This window comes from Schistocerca americana, chromosome 2 (assembly GCF_021461395.2).
Source record: "Schistocerca americana isolate TAMUIC-IGC-003095 chromosome 2, iqSchAmer2.1, whole genome shotgun sequence".
NCBI lineage: Eukaryota > Metazoa > Arthropoda > Insecta > Orthoptera > Acrididae > Schistocerca > Schistocerca americana.
Window position 1 is genome coordinate 922,775,538 of NC_060120.1, and position 15,671 is coordinate 922,791,208.

Consider the following 15,671-nt stretch of genomic DNA (forward strand, 5'->3'; position numbering starts at 1 on the left):
TCATTTCGAGCAAAATGCTTGAAAATCTCTAATTCTTCTAGAATATCTAGTCTACGCCCTTTCTTTTCGGTGTGCAAAATGTTGCTATCGCAGATGGCTTTAGGTGAATGACCTGTAATTAGAAGATGGTCGGCAAAAGACGAATTTTGGGGGCTAGTGCCATTTTTTCTTAGCAAGTGTTCTTTATATCTGGTAGCGAAGGCACGCCCAGTTTGTCCTATATAGTAAGAGGAGCAAGTATCGTAGACAATTTTGTAGACACCAGAATTTTCTAAAGGGGAACGCATTAGATGTAAATTATGAATGAAGTTCTTTTTTTTTTCAAATTGTTATTAGTAGAAAAAGCAACGTTGCAATCGTATTTCTTTCGAAGAATGCGTTGGATCTGATAAGAGATAGGCCCCACGAAAGGAATAGAGAATTTTTTTTTCGTTAGATTCGATAACAGAAGTGCCTAGCGTAGTAATTCTTTCAGCTGTTTCCTTTTTAAGGACGTCATCTGCTATGTTAGGTTTATACTCGTCGTTAACTGCTATTGTTTTAAGTAAATTGATTTCGTCGTTGAAGTTTTCTTTAGAAAGTGGGACGGAAATGGCTCGGTGAACAGCAGAATGAAAGAAGGCTTTTTTATGCGATTGTGGATGAGTAGTAGATGCAGGAACGATCTGGTCGGTATAGGTTACTTTACGAAAAATATTGAAAGAAATTTTATTTGTTTCTATAGTAAGCGTCAAGTCAAGGAAGTTTAATTGACAGGCCTAATTTTCAAATGCGATAGTGAAAGAAATTTTCTCATAAAGATCATTGAATAGGTTAAAGATACGATCAACACCGTCAACGGGTCCTTTTTAGATTATTAGAATATGATCAACGTATCTGGGATAAGAAAGAGTGCCTAGTGACGCAGCTGGAAAACAATTAAAAATTTTTCTTCTATGGAGTTGATGAAAATATCGGCAAGGATACCATCTAACGGATTTCCCATAGCGAAACCGTCGGATTGCTGGTACAAATGTCCATTAAATTCTAAATAGTTGTACTTGACTACGACTGAGATGAGATTCATGAAGTCTGTGATTTGTTCAATTGAAATATCTTTTTTGAACCGACGTAATTTTTTTTTCTACAGTTGAAGGCGTTTCCTGTACAAGGACGTTAGTATAAAGATTTTTAATATCGAAAGAAGCTAACTTGGTGTCTGAACTGCATTCTAAATCTTTTATTTTTTGGACTAAGGTGTGACTGTTTGGGAAGGAAAAATTGTTCACAAAAACAAAGGATTTCCTAAGAGCTTCATGCAGAAATTTGGCCAGATCATGGTATGCACTGTTCATACTTTTAGATATCGGGCGTATCTGATGATTAGGTTATTGGATTTTAAATAGAGACCGAAGTTTTGGGGGCTGAGGGTACATGTTAATGAGCATTTTCTTCTGAAACGGTTTGAGTAGGAAATTTGCGCTGTTGATGGCTGTCATGACCTCGTTTTGTAAAACTGGAGAGACCAACTTTAAGATCTACAAGTTGGTCTCGATAGTAAAAAAATAGATAATGCTTGTCAAACTCATATTGCTATGACTACATTTACACATTTAGACCCACTGGCAGTCAAATTATATGTGTTGGCGAATAGAAGTATTCTGCTAGAACTTAACCAACGATGGGCGATGTGAGGATGTTCGAGTCGTCGCTGCTGTAGCGGTTGTGGAGGTACAGGATAGGAAGACTGTGCCTCCTGCTGCAGCTGCGGTGGCACACCTTCTGCAAGTACTGGACAGGAGAACACAGAGCTGCTGGTAAATAACAATATGAATATATGATTGAATATATTAATAAATGATTATAACAGTAAAAATATTAATAATAATGGATGGATAAATGCTTACTTTCATATGAAAGTCTTATTGTTCTTATTTTGCCTAGGAGCGCTGCTTAGTCCCTGACAATGGTGGTCTTTTCACCACAGAACTCGAATAAGGAGGCTCAGGCAACAGGATTTTTATAAAATAAAGTAGGGAAGGTGAAGAGAGAACTCGATTCCTATTGGTCCAAGGATTTCGCGCCTTCTTTTAAGACGGAAAGGAGACGAGGGAGAGATGTGACCTGGAATGTAACACTACCAGTGCATGGGCAGGTCTCGGGGGAGGGGGGGGGGAGAAGTATGTGCGTTGTACTGGTGTTCCTCTGGGTGGCAATGAATACATGTTACTCAACTGTCCCAGGTGTAGCCTGTCACTAGAAGTGACCTTAAGATTGTTATCTCAGCTCATATGACCACTTGATAACTCATGGACTCAAGTTTGCAATAAGGAAGCTCAAAAAGTCCCTGTAACTTTCCTCGTATCCTCTTTTTCCAGGAGCTCTAGTTAAAGAAGTCAAGCGTGTCTAGAGTGATTTCAGGTGGTAGACTCGAGCACTTGTGTCTGATGTGCATGGTGACAGCACTGACCAGCCGGCCAGTGTGACCGAGCGGTTCTTGGCGCTTCAGTCTGGAACTGCGCGACCGCTACGGTCGCAGGTTCGAATCCTGCTTCGGGCATGGATGTGTGTGATGTCCTTAGGTTAGTTAGGTTTAAGTAGTTCTAAGTGACTGGTGACCTCAGATGTTGAGTCCCATAGTGCTCAGAGCCATTTTGAACACTGTCCATGAAATACAGGAGTCCTCGTTTGAGTCCCAGTACACAAAATAAGAAAAAGAATTGGTTTCATTAAATTTAAATCAAAACAAGAAATAATGCAGCAAGTAACTAAAGCAATAAATCTATGATATAAATGCACTTGTATGCCATAAAATATGATTACTTCATGTTTAGTAGCCTTAAGGGGATCGCCCTCTCTGAAAGCTTGAAAAGTAAGTTACAATCATGATTTTTTTTCAGCTAAAATATTTAATGCTGTATCAGATGAGACAGTTTCTCTTCTAACACTTTTGTCCTTAAGAAATCATTTTTGTGTTCACTTCAGACGCTACCTGTAACCGCAGCACCAGGTGGACAGACTCATGGCCCCCTGAACGTTGGTCGTCGGTAGGAATTCCGGACACCCTTCTATTGGACTTATGACAACATAACTTTCCATAAGCAGTTTTCAACATATTGAGTTACAGCAAAATGGTGACACGTTGAAACGATTGTCATGTTCTTTGCCCACAAAATCGAAGCGAAACCGTACACAGAAAATAAATTTTTGAAAATATCAGCTACATACGCTGGTAGAAAATTTAATTTAGAATTACAGCATCAGATTTCGATCTCGGTCGTATGTACCGTTCGCACGTTATATTTCCCTCCGATCTGAAAAATAGTGTTTCGAGAGAATGGCGTTTAGAGTCTTAGCTTCCATTTCTCTAGTTAAGTTAAACATGCCCGTAATCAGCGATTTATGGAGCAAACAGCAATTCTTCCAGATCGAAAGATCCATTTTTCCGAGGCCATGGTGGTCGTTCGGGCCTCTTTGGCAGCTTCTGTCATCGGCTGCGCTGTTCGCCCAATACGCTTTCAGTCCGCTTGTCAGCAGACGTTGTAACAGGCTGGTCCGATCTCAAGTTCGAGCATGTTCATAATTTCGATAATCCCTGTCACCCCGTCGTTGAAATTACATGCTGCCACACTGGCCGCGATGTCGACTATTTTCCCCCTTTGCTTGAATGGTTTTCGGAAATGTTTCTTCCCAAATCGCCTTGTAACTCGATAACGGAGTTTCTGCGGACTTGAGATGAAAGCAATATTTTAAGCATAAAGAAAAAAAAGAATGAAAAGAGAGAAATTCTTTGAAACTTTCGAAGAGGATAACCCCCCTTTAAGACGGCCCAACAGCGTTGACGTTACAAGTAGGCAGTCGTGACTCATATGATACTTACCTACAGGAGAGCAGTCAAACTAATCTTTTGGATCCTCCGAGTCGTCAGGCACATTTTCTCTGGTCGTCCAGAAGGCACTTGCAATGTCCTTTTTGTGTTGTGTGGCTGGAGTCAGTCGAAACAAATACTGCTCATCATCACGACTCACATATGACTCTGTGTCGATGAAAGGCGTCAGTTCGTTTCCCCTTGCAAACAAAATTATTTTTATAGCGGAATTTTACGTGTCCTTTCGACAGAGCAGTTCCAGGTAAGTCTCGTCCGACACCCGTTTTGTAGTACGTATTAACAGGGGCAGTAAAACACGTAGCGTAACGAGTACCCCAGCAACGACACCACTGAGCTGGCAAGCGCTGTCTGCTACTGCCAAGCATACAGCGGTAGAAAGTCGCTGCTGTTTATTCTTCGTGTCTTACGGTCCCTGTTAATACATATCTACACACATCAATAAAAGTTCCGGAACCTGTACAGAAAACTGGAATAGAGATCAACATAAACATCACATCTGTCCTTCTTATTGTTCATGAAAACCACACATTACATGTTCCTCCAAACAGCGAGACCCTCAGAGGTGGTGGTCCAGATTGTTGTACACACCGGTATCTCTAATACCCAGTAGCACGACCTTTCGCATTGATGCATGCCTGTATTCGTCGTGGCATACTATCCACAAGTTCATCAAGGCACTGTTGGTCCAGATTGTCCCACTCCTCGACGGCGATTCAACGTAGATTCCTCAGAGTGGTTGGTGGGTCACGTCGCCCATTAACAGCTCTTTTCAATCTATGCCACACATGTTCAGTAGGGTTCATGTCTGGAGAACGTGCTAGCCACTCTAGTCGAGCATTGTCGTTGTCCTGAGGTAAGTTAAAATGGTTCAAATGGCTCTGAGCACTATGGGACTTCTGAGGTCATCAGTCCTATAGAACCTAGAACCACTTAAACCTAACTAACCTAAGGACATCACATACATCCATGACCGAGGCAGGATTCGAACCTGCGACCGTAGCGGTCGCGCGGTTCCAGACTGTAGCGCCTAGAACCACTCGGCCACCCTGGCCGGCTGAGGCAAGTCATTCACAAGATGTGCACGATGGGGTCGCGAATTGTCATCCCTGAAGACGAATACCTCGCCAGTACGCTGCCGATATGGTTACACTATCGGTCGGAGGATTGCATTCACGTCTCTTACAGCCGTTACGGCGCCTTCCACGAGCACCAGCGGCGTTCATCGGCCCCACATAATGCCACCCCAAAACAGCAGGGAACCTCCACCTTGCTGCACTGGCTGGATAGTGTGTCTAAGGCGTTCAGCCTGACTGGGTTGTCTCTAAACACGTCTCCGACGATTATCTGTTTGAAGGCATATGCGGCACTCATCGATGAAGAGAACGTGATGCCAATCCTGAGTGATCCATTCGGCATGTTGTCGGGCCGATCCGTACCGCGCTGCATGGTGTCGTGGTTGCAAAGGTGGACCTCGCCATGGACGTCAGGAGTGAAATTGTACATCATGCAGCCTATTGCGCACAGTTTGAGTCGTAACGCGACGTCCTGTAGCTGCACGAAAAGAATTATTCAACATGGCGGTGTTGCTGTCAGGGTTCCTCCGAGTCATAATCCGTAGGTAGCGGTCATCCACTGTAGTAGTAGCCCTTGGGCGGCCTGAGCGAGGCATGTCATCGACAGGCCCTGTTCCTCTGTACCTCCTCCATGTCCGAACAACGTCGCTTTGGTTCACTCCGAGACGCCTGGACACTTCCCTTGTTGGGAGCCCTTCCTGGCACAAAGTAACAATGCGGACGCGACCGAACCGCGGTACTGACCGACTAGGCTTGGTTGAACTACAGACAACACGAGCCGTGTACCTCCTTCCTGGTGGAATGACTGGAACTGATCGGCTGTCGTACCCCCTCCGTAAAATTGGCGCTCCTCGTGCATGGTTGTTTACATCTTTGGGCGGCTTTAGTGATACAATATCCACAGTCAACGTCTATCTTCAGGAGTTCTGGGAACCGGCATGATGCAAAACTTTTTTTGATGTGTGTGTAAAACGAATATCGGAATAGATTAATTTGTGAGCTCTCTGTCGAATGGGGAAGTAAAGTTCCGATTTAAAATCAATTTTGATTGTAATGGGATCAAACCGACACTTCTCTTGTTACTGAGTGTCGCATGAAAGACGTGGACAGTAATTGTTTCGGATGACTCCAGCTACACAGCGCAAAAAAGAAATTGCAGATACCTGCCAAAACACAAGAAAAAATGCGCCTGAAGGCTCCTAGACATTCGGTTCTGTGGAGTCTCGTTTATGTATACCTCATTCAGCCAGTATTGACCGGAATGTGGCCCGTGTGACCGAGCGGTTCTAGGCGCTACAGTCTGGAACCGCGCGACCGCTAAGGCCGCAGGTTCGAATCCTGCCTCGAGCATGGATGTGTGTGATGTCCTTAGGTTAGTTAGGTTTGATAGCTCTAAGTTCTAGGGGACTGATGACCTCAGAAGTTAAGTCCCATAGTGCTCAGAGCCATTTGAACCATTTTTTTGACTGGAATGTCTATTGACTCACTGCAGGGGGTACAGACAGGCAGTCGTGGGAAGTACTTTTGAACACTTTTTCTGAAATCTGCCTTCAGCATCTACCTCGGCAGCTCACACGCAGTGGAAATATTTTGGCCCTGTAGCTACAAATAGGCCGGATCTTACGGACAATGTGGGCATAGAAACGGGGATTAGTAATCACGATGTCATTGTAGCAATTGTGGTTACGAAAGGTAATATATCAGTCTAGAAAGCTAGGAGGATAGAGCAGATAAATTGTTGTTAGCATCTCACTTAGACAGTGAACTGACATCACCTAGGCCCAATAAGATGGGGACGTAGAGGAATTGTGGACAAAATTTGAGGTGGCTGTAAAACGTGGTCTAGAGAGTTACGTGCCTCATAAGAGGATAAAGGTGTAAAAAACACCATTCCTTGATACAGAAATTCGGAATATGCTAGGGCAGCAGAAGTTGTCGCGTTCTCGGTTGAAAACAGAACGCACAAATGACGACAAGCAAAGATTAGTAGAGATTCGTACATCTGTGGTAAGACATGGGCGAAGCATATAACAACTACCACCGTCATACCTTAGTAAAAAAATCTGGCAGAGAACCTGACAAAATTCTGGTCCTATGTAACATCGATAAACGGGTCTAAAGCTACTGCTCAGTCTCTTGTAAACCAATCTGGTGTGGCAGTTGAAGATAGTGAAACGGAAGCCGAAGCTCTAAATTTCACCTTCAAGAATTTGTTCACACAGGAGAATCGTACAAACATACCGTCATTTGACCATCGGACATATTTCTGCATGGATGACATAAAAATAATCGTCCCTGGCATAGAGAAACAACTGAAACATTTGAAAGCAAATAAATCACCAGGTCCGGATGGAATCCCAATTTGATTTTACAAAGAGATTTGTACGGCACTGGCCGCTTACCTAGTTTGCATTCATCGTGAATCTCTCCCCCAGCAAAAGGTCCCAAGCGACTGAGAAAAAGCGCAGGTGACTCGTGTATATAAGAAGGATAAAAGAACGGACCCAGAAAATAACAGACCAATATTCCTAACTTCGGTTTTCTGCAGAATCCTTGAACATAATCTCAGTTCGAATATAATAAACTTTCTTGAGACTGACCAACTTACGCCCACGAATCGGCATGGTTGTAGAAAGCATCACTCGTGGAAACTCAGCTTGCCCTTTTCTCGGGTGATAGACTGTGAACTACGGATGAAGGGCAACAGGAAGGTTCTATATTTCTAGATTTCCGGAAAGCATTGGAGAAGGTGCCCCACTGAAGGCTGTTAACAAAGGTACGAGCATATGAGATAAGTTCACTGATATGTGAGTGGTTCGAAGACTTCTGAAGTAATAGAACCCATTATGTTGTCCTCGACTTTGAGTTTTTATCAGACAAGGTAATCATCAGGCGTGCCCCTAGGTAAGTTTGATAGGACCGGTGTTGATCTCTGTAAACACAAATGATTTGGCGTTCAGGGTGTGCATCAATCTGCTGTTGTTTGCTGATGATACTGTAGTGTACGGTAAGGTGTCGAAGTTGAGTGACTGTACCAAGATACAAGGATGACAAAATTTCTACTTGGTGTGATGAATGGCAGCTAGGTCTAAATGTGCAAAAATGTAAGTTAATGCGTATGAGTAGCAAGAACAAACCTGTAATGTTCGGATACGGTATTAGTAGCGCCCTGCTTGACGCAATGTCGTTTAAATATATGGGCGCTAAGTTGCAAAGCGATATGAAATGGAACGAGCGTGGGAGAACTGTGATAGGGAAGGCGAATAGTTCAAATGGCTCTAAGCACTATGGTACTTAACATCTGAGGTCATCAGTCCCCTGGACTTTGTACTACTTAAACCTAACTAACCTAAGGACATCACACACCTCCATGCCCGATGCAGGATTCCAACCTGCGACCGTAGCAGCAGCGCGGTTCCGGACTGAAGCGCCTAGAACCGCTCGGTCACAGCGGCCGGTGGAAGGCAAATGGTCGACTTCGGTTTATTGGGAGAATTTTAGGAAAGTGTGATTTACATGTAAAAGAGACCGCATACAGAATGCTGGTGCGACCTATTCTTGAGTACTGCTCGAGTGTTTGGGATCCGTACCAGATCGGATTAAAAGCAGACGTCGAAGCAATTCAGAGGCGGGATGCTAGATTTATTACCGGTAGGTTCGAATAACACGCAAGTGTTACGTAGGTGCTTCGGGAGCTCAATTGGGAAACCCTGGAAGGGACACTACGTTCTTTTCAAGAAACACTATTGAGAAAATTTAGAGAACTGGCATTTAAAGCTGACGGCCGAACGATTTTACTGTCGCCAACACACATTGCGCATAAGGACCATCAAGAGAAGATACGAGAAATTGGGGCTCATACGGAGACATATAGACAGTCGTTTTTCCCTAGCTCTATTTGAGAATGGCACATGAAAGGAAATGACTATTACTGGTACAGAGTACCCTCCGCCAAGCACTGCACGGTGTCTTGCAGTGTATGAATGTAGTTGTAGACGTAGACTAATTTTATCTTCAGTGCATCCGGGTCGCTTTTATATTTTTAAGTTTTATTTTTAATATAATAGCTGTGTAGAGAACTTGATAGTCCGGAGGAGAAGGATGGTTGTAGTGTCCATGGACACACAGAATGCTCAGATATGGATGTTAAAAATGCTAATGATACGCTGGAGCCGGCCAGTGTGGCCGAGCGGTTCTAGGCGCTTCAGTCCGGAACCGCGCGACCGCTACGGTCGCAGGTTCGAATCCTGCCTCGGGCATGGATGTGTGTGATGTCCTTAGGTTAGTTAGGTTTAAGTAGTTCTAAGTTCTAGGGGACTGATGACCTCAGATGTTAAGTCCCATAGTGCTCAGAGCCATTTGAACCATTTTGATACGCTGGAAAAAGACAATGACACTGGCTACAGTATGATTTCTAATGACGAGATTGTCGTCGTTTGTTCGTCTGCAGTCAAGACGACAATGATAACGGATTAGCTAACGAAGTATGATGTTGTTTCGTTGTCGAATGACACTGTTTTAGCTTCTCGAACACTCCCCGAACATCACGTAACAGTTCAGATAGCAAAAGATCTCTCTGCAGATACTCTGTACTCTGCTGTGTACCAAAATTCTTCATAATTTCATTCTTTATGTTGGCAGGTTCAGCGTGAGAAGGAGAAGGTAATAAGCAACGTAGTGCAGGGATGACGACTGTGATAAACTTCGAGTCTACGTGTCCTGTATAGCAATCATTAAATCGAAGCAGGCCCGCAGCGAACTTCTATTTGTCGTCCAAAAATAATAAATCTCATTTCTGCTTCTTAAGAGTGCCTTGTCTAAATAGTTCAACAACCCATGAAACGTATTCGCAATTGTGAAACGGAGAACTACCAGCTGTAAAGTGGTATGACGACAATGAAGTTTTGTGCCGCTTTACGCGAGCGGTCGTTTTAATCGCTTTCGCTATCCAAGGACGACTCACGGCCAGACCCAAACTTCCATATGTTCATGCGTCACAACCTTTACTTGTACACGTTATGTAATTCTCGTACAAGAGGAGGATATCTCTACTGAAAGTAACTGCCTGGTATCGGCGGATAAGTACGATACTGCAATGTCTCTGTTGCCTGACGGGAATTACATACTGAGTACAAGTGCGGGTTGTGACGCATGAAAGACAACACGTGGAAGTATGGGTGTGGCCATGAGTCATACACGGGCGAGCACCAGATGAGATACTTGCTTTTAGATCTCATGGGTGATATAATCCATACGATGATCCGTACTTAAAGACGGCTCCTGCACCAAATTACAGCAGGGATAGCATCTCACCGCCTGCGGTGAACGTCCTCCAAACGACACGGTATGTTAATTTCTACCTAGCGTCACGCATCTCGCACCTTGCACGGTCTCTTCCTATTACGAACCCAATGGCCTGAAGCTTTATGGTGATCCTTGGTAACTTCGTTAGCACAGTAATGTTGCTCATATGAATCCCTCACCCTCCGATAGGTCGGGGGAGGATTAGGGATAGTAAACGTCTACGATAGAGACGTGGCCCGATTTTAGTTCAGCTTTACGGTTATTGTTATGGAATAGTTGCCCCACTTCCCCACACCCCGCAGCCAAACGAGCTTGCTGCTGGAAACACAAGTGCAGGTCTCTCTCGAGTCCCCGGTGTCGTTGCAAACCATCCCGGCACTGTTCTTCTATCTTGGGCATTTCTACTTGAAACTGAGTTACACACGCTGACGCTTTCCTGCCTCCAACCTTGGCGACGGTGAAGGAGATCTACTGCACCCTGCATCAGAAATGAAATGAAATGCGCTTATGGCATCGTTGGTCGGGAGGCCCCATCCTGGCAAGTTGGGCTGCCAAGTGCAAGTCTTATTTCGGTCGACGCCACATTGGGTGACTTGCGCGCCAGTGATGAGAATGAAATGATGATGAGGACAACACAACACCCAGTCCCCGAGCGGAGAAAACCTCCAACTCAGCCGGGAATCGAACCCGGGCCAGGTTGCATGGGAGGCGAGCACGTTACCCCCCAGCTAAGCAGGTCCTGCATCGGAGACGGAAACGAAATACCCCAGCACGCGATAGTGATGTGGCGGACAGTCCACGCAGTCATGCTCGACTCAGACGTCCAGTCCACGTGGCATGCGACCGTCACCAGTTGCCACAAGAATGTCTACAAAAAATGGTATGGCGCTGGCAGAGTCCGACAATTCCATGTTACGTTATTGACTCGGACGAATATCTCCTGAGCCGCGGAGAGGACGCGGCAGTTTGGTACTTCGCCAATCAAATGTTGCCTTGTCTACTGTCGATAACACCGACGCACATCACCACCCAAATTCTTCTTCTTTCAATACTGTCCGTGGACGAAAACCAACGCCATCACGTGATCCGGGACCATGCTGTCCATTACTTATTAAATGACGCTCCAAAGGTTGTCGATTTTTGGAACTACATTCAAGAATGACATTGCGCGATAGTTAGGAATCCAAGTATAGACGATATTTTTCGAACTACCTGTGGAGTGTACTATACAACCCGCCACACAGTTGGATCATCCATGACGAGAGCCGATAGACATGAAGTAACGCAGATGACTTTAGAACAAACAATGGTGAACCAACAAAAGATACGAGAAGACACGCTATAATGATCTTGCGACGTGAGAATCCCTTGTTGCAACTACTAGTATTCTGAATGTTTACTTTTTTTCAGTGGTAGGGTGACTCTCTCTTTTCATGGCAAGACGTGACTCGTATATATCGACTCAAAAATAAAGTAAAATAAATAAATAATTTTAAGGAATTCCTGCTTGTGGATAGCGTTTATTCCCTTGAGTGCTAGGTGGACACCGTGGTCAAGCCTCGAGAGATGACTCCTGTCCACTTTGCCTCCCCCCGCCCCCCCCCCCCCCCCCCCCCCGCGCCCCCTCCCCACCCAGGTGTTTAAGGGAACCGTTCGCGTCAAGCGGGAAATCGGGGTTCGAATCCCGTTCCGACCGGCACAAATTTTCACTGTTGTCATTCCATTGTACAGCTGACGGTTGTCCGTATTCGTAACCGCAATATCGTTTCGTAGTTCAACAACCTCTTGTTGCCCGTCCCATAAACTCCTCTTCCACTTCCAGCCTATAATAAAATTTATAATAGATTTTTTGGTAAAATTGATTTGCATCCGGGTGCAAATTTAGCATTAACCTGCTAGGTTCAAAAACATTTATTTATTGTCGTAAGCTTTCTTCATCTGAATGAACAGACCAATCTGATAATAACTGCTGTCACCTCAAAAACATTTCCATTTAACTTCCCGGTAGAATAATTACTGTGAAAGTCTCACGGAAAAGAAAAAATTACATGGAGAATATGTGATCGTTGCTCTTAGGAAAGATAGTCATCGGAGGGTTACGGTATGTGACCGGATTTAGACAGCGCGACCAGTGTTTAAAAGCATCACACATTCTCCCCGTGCTCTGTCGCTACATGGAAAGAGAAAACTATAATTTCCATAGTCACATAATAGACACATATTTCAACATATAATAGAACTTGTAAAACGGCTTGTACAGTTTGGGACCAAAAAAAGTGACCCAGAGACTAGGTCCACAAGGAGCATTCGCCGTCATGATCGAAGTGGTATGCCGGTCTCTTGCATCATGCGTCGGGTTAATTTGATAAGACCCTGAAGCATTTTCTGGTGTACTTCAGACAGAATTTCTGATGTGCTGGCACTTTTCAGAATCTTTTTTTGACTTGTTCAAAACACACCTTGTCTGACACCATATTCTGACTAAGCGTTTCATGGCACTCTGCTGGCACTTTGACACCATTAAACTTCTCAGCAAACAACTGACGACACCTTATCCATGACTCTGTTGTCACGTAACTTCCCACGCATCGTCCCCTTTGCAGTGCTCCACTCACACTGACACAGCCCGCACTATTCTCTGAACTGGCGTGGATTACGCGGCGGGCATACATATCGTTTAGGCGTCTCGGGGTATGGATATATGCACACATTCGCGTCCAGTCGTATCCACTCGTCCGAGCCACATTTATTTGCTCTACCCTGTACGTACATTGGCTTGGTCTAGGGCGTCTTGTCACGGTCCGCGCGACTCCCTCCTCCCCTTCCCCGCGCTATCCCGTCGGAGGTTCGAGTCCTCCCTCAGGCATGGGTGTGTGTGTGTGTGTATGTGTGTGTGTGTATGTATGTGTGTGTGTGTCGTCCTTAGTGTAAGTTAATTTAAGTTAGATTAAATAGTGTGTAAGCTAAGGGACCGGTGACCTCAGCAGTTTGGTCCCATAAGTCCTTAACACAAATTTCCATTTTTCGTACATTGGCTCGGCTATTACAGATAGCGAGTGTAAGCGACAATTTCGTGACTTTTCAGAAGCTGGTGCTCAATATGAATACATTATGGCACACACGAAAGGAACAATGAAGGTGGACAAAATGACGATTTGTTTGGAAAGCCAGGCAGAAAGAACATCCGCCGAGCTGCTGCTTGTGAAGCGCCTGCGTCATCATGTTGAGCTAAAAAGAAACCTATTCATCAGTTCAGTCCTTTAAAACGTTCTGTATGTTTTTTCAGTATCTGATTAAAATTTACGCGAAATTATGAATAAATTGTGCGTTCAGGTGAAAATAAATACAATGTGGTGGTTTATAGCATTTAAGCAACGTCATTATAATTTTTTTCGTAATTTCCAGGTTCTCCATACCATACTTGATACAAGTAATGGAACCATCTAGGGAAGTACAGACAAATATCAATGCCGCCATCAACGGAGTGAGTCTTCAAGCAGTTAAGACCTTTCCTCACCTCGACAGCACCCTCTCAAGATATGGAAGTGTAGATTCAGACAGAATTAACTGTTTACAAGCATCCTTTGCCAGACTATGATCTTGAGTATTTGACAATCATGATGTCAATGTTGGAGCAAATATCCTTGTCTACAATTCATTGCACTTCCTGCTGTGTCGAGGTCTTAGGCCTACTCAGCCAGCAGCCAACAACAGACAGGTTATGCAGGCAAAGACCTCGCGGAGGACAGCTCTTCACACGACAGACAAGGGATGCCTGCACTCCACATGGCTACCAGGCGTCAACCAAACACCGCTAAATATCACTGGCAGGCCACAAGACCAGTATCCTGGTCCCCAGGCAGTATTTAGGCCAACGCGCACGCTACACTTTAGGAGTTCACTCTGAGTGAATATCCTAGCCCAGGCTCCGATTACGAAAGCACTCCCACAATTAGGATCTTCCGTCTGTGGTCGACCTTCGCCTTCAGGAGCTGGCAGCTGAGGACCTGTTCCCTTTGGAACAAGTGGATGTTATCTCTGTCACCATGAACAGCAACTGACTTGGTAGCATTTGTGTTCATTTTTCATTGCCAATACACTAAGCTTTTGTGCATTGCTTCATGATTGTAACTCCTGCTCTTCTTCCCAGGACTTTAACTTTTACACATTCCTTACGATCTTTGTTTGCGGCGCACTTAGTGTATGGGCATCAGATTTTGCAATTTTAAATTTATGGTGACATTTACAGGCCTTCAGATATTATTGTTACTCTTTCAGTATTCAGGAAGTGACTTGTTTTCACTAATTGTATTCCAGACTAACTCTCATCAGAGATAATTTTATATGTGTGTTACAATAAACTTCACATTCATTTTGTAGCTAGGTATATTTCTTGCATCACCTTCGGTCTATGTACCATTTAGTGACAAGGTATTTTCTTTTAGAGTCAGTGACTCAAGTATGTTCTCCGACCCAGGTAGGCAGTGCTATGGTATCTGTTCTTCAACAATCAGAAACACCTACTCTTACGTTACTTCCTCCATGAAGGAACCCGTGGTTACCTCTGCTCAAGTGTTGTCTTTGCTCCAGCAGATCTAGTACAACCACAGACTCCTAATCAAGTGGCTGGCAGCCATCTCCAAATCGACTCTAGATCTCTCCAACGCGTCTCTTGAATCGACACCATGTTCGAGGGCTTCTGGACACACTGTCCCCCCCTCCCCACTTTGAAGCCCATGGATAGCAGATGATACCGAGCAACACACCTTATTTCTGGCTTATTTGGGTCCAGACATTTACCACCTTCTGCAACAACTTAACCTGTTAATGGAACCCCAAGCTCTGCCCTATGGCAGATTGACATCCAGTTTGACACAAGTTTTTCAGTTGCCATAAACTTAATGGACAATCTTACTGCGAATTGATCGCCTGCCTCCAGGTCACTGGCCATGCAGAACCCGCAATTGCCATTTCCAGTGTAACAATCCTCAGAGTAAGCAATTATATGTTGATTCCTGGGTCTGGGATATAATTTCCGTGCACACCCCCAATGAACGACTAGACATAGATATCCTTAAACTGTAGGACTCTCTCTTAAAAACACGTCTGTCCATTGTCAGAGCTTTTGAATAATCTCTCAGATAGTCAACCACCCTGCAGGACCAATCACATGTGTTTGTCACATCACCAACCATCAGCCTCCGTCACACCTCCCACCCAGGTCGGATTCTCCCATTGCAGACAAAGGCTCAGCGGCCAGGCGCCTCCCTCAACAGCTAGATTCCTGAAGCCAGTGTTTCTTTAGTCACTGGATACGACAATGCAGCTACTGGAGTGCTAAGCGCACCTCTTGTGGGAAATACACAAACAGCTCTGAAGTATGCCAAGCAGCACTCAAAATGAATGTCGACTGTGCATGCATGGAC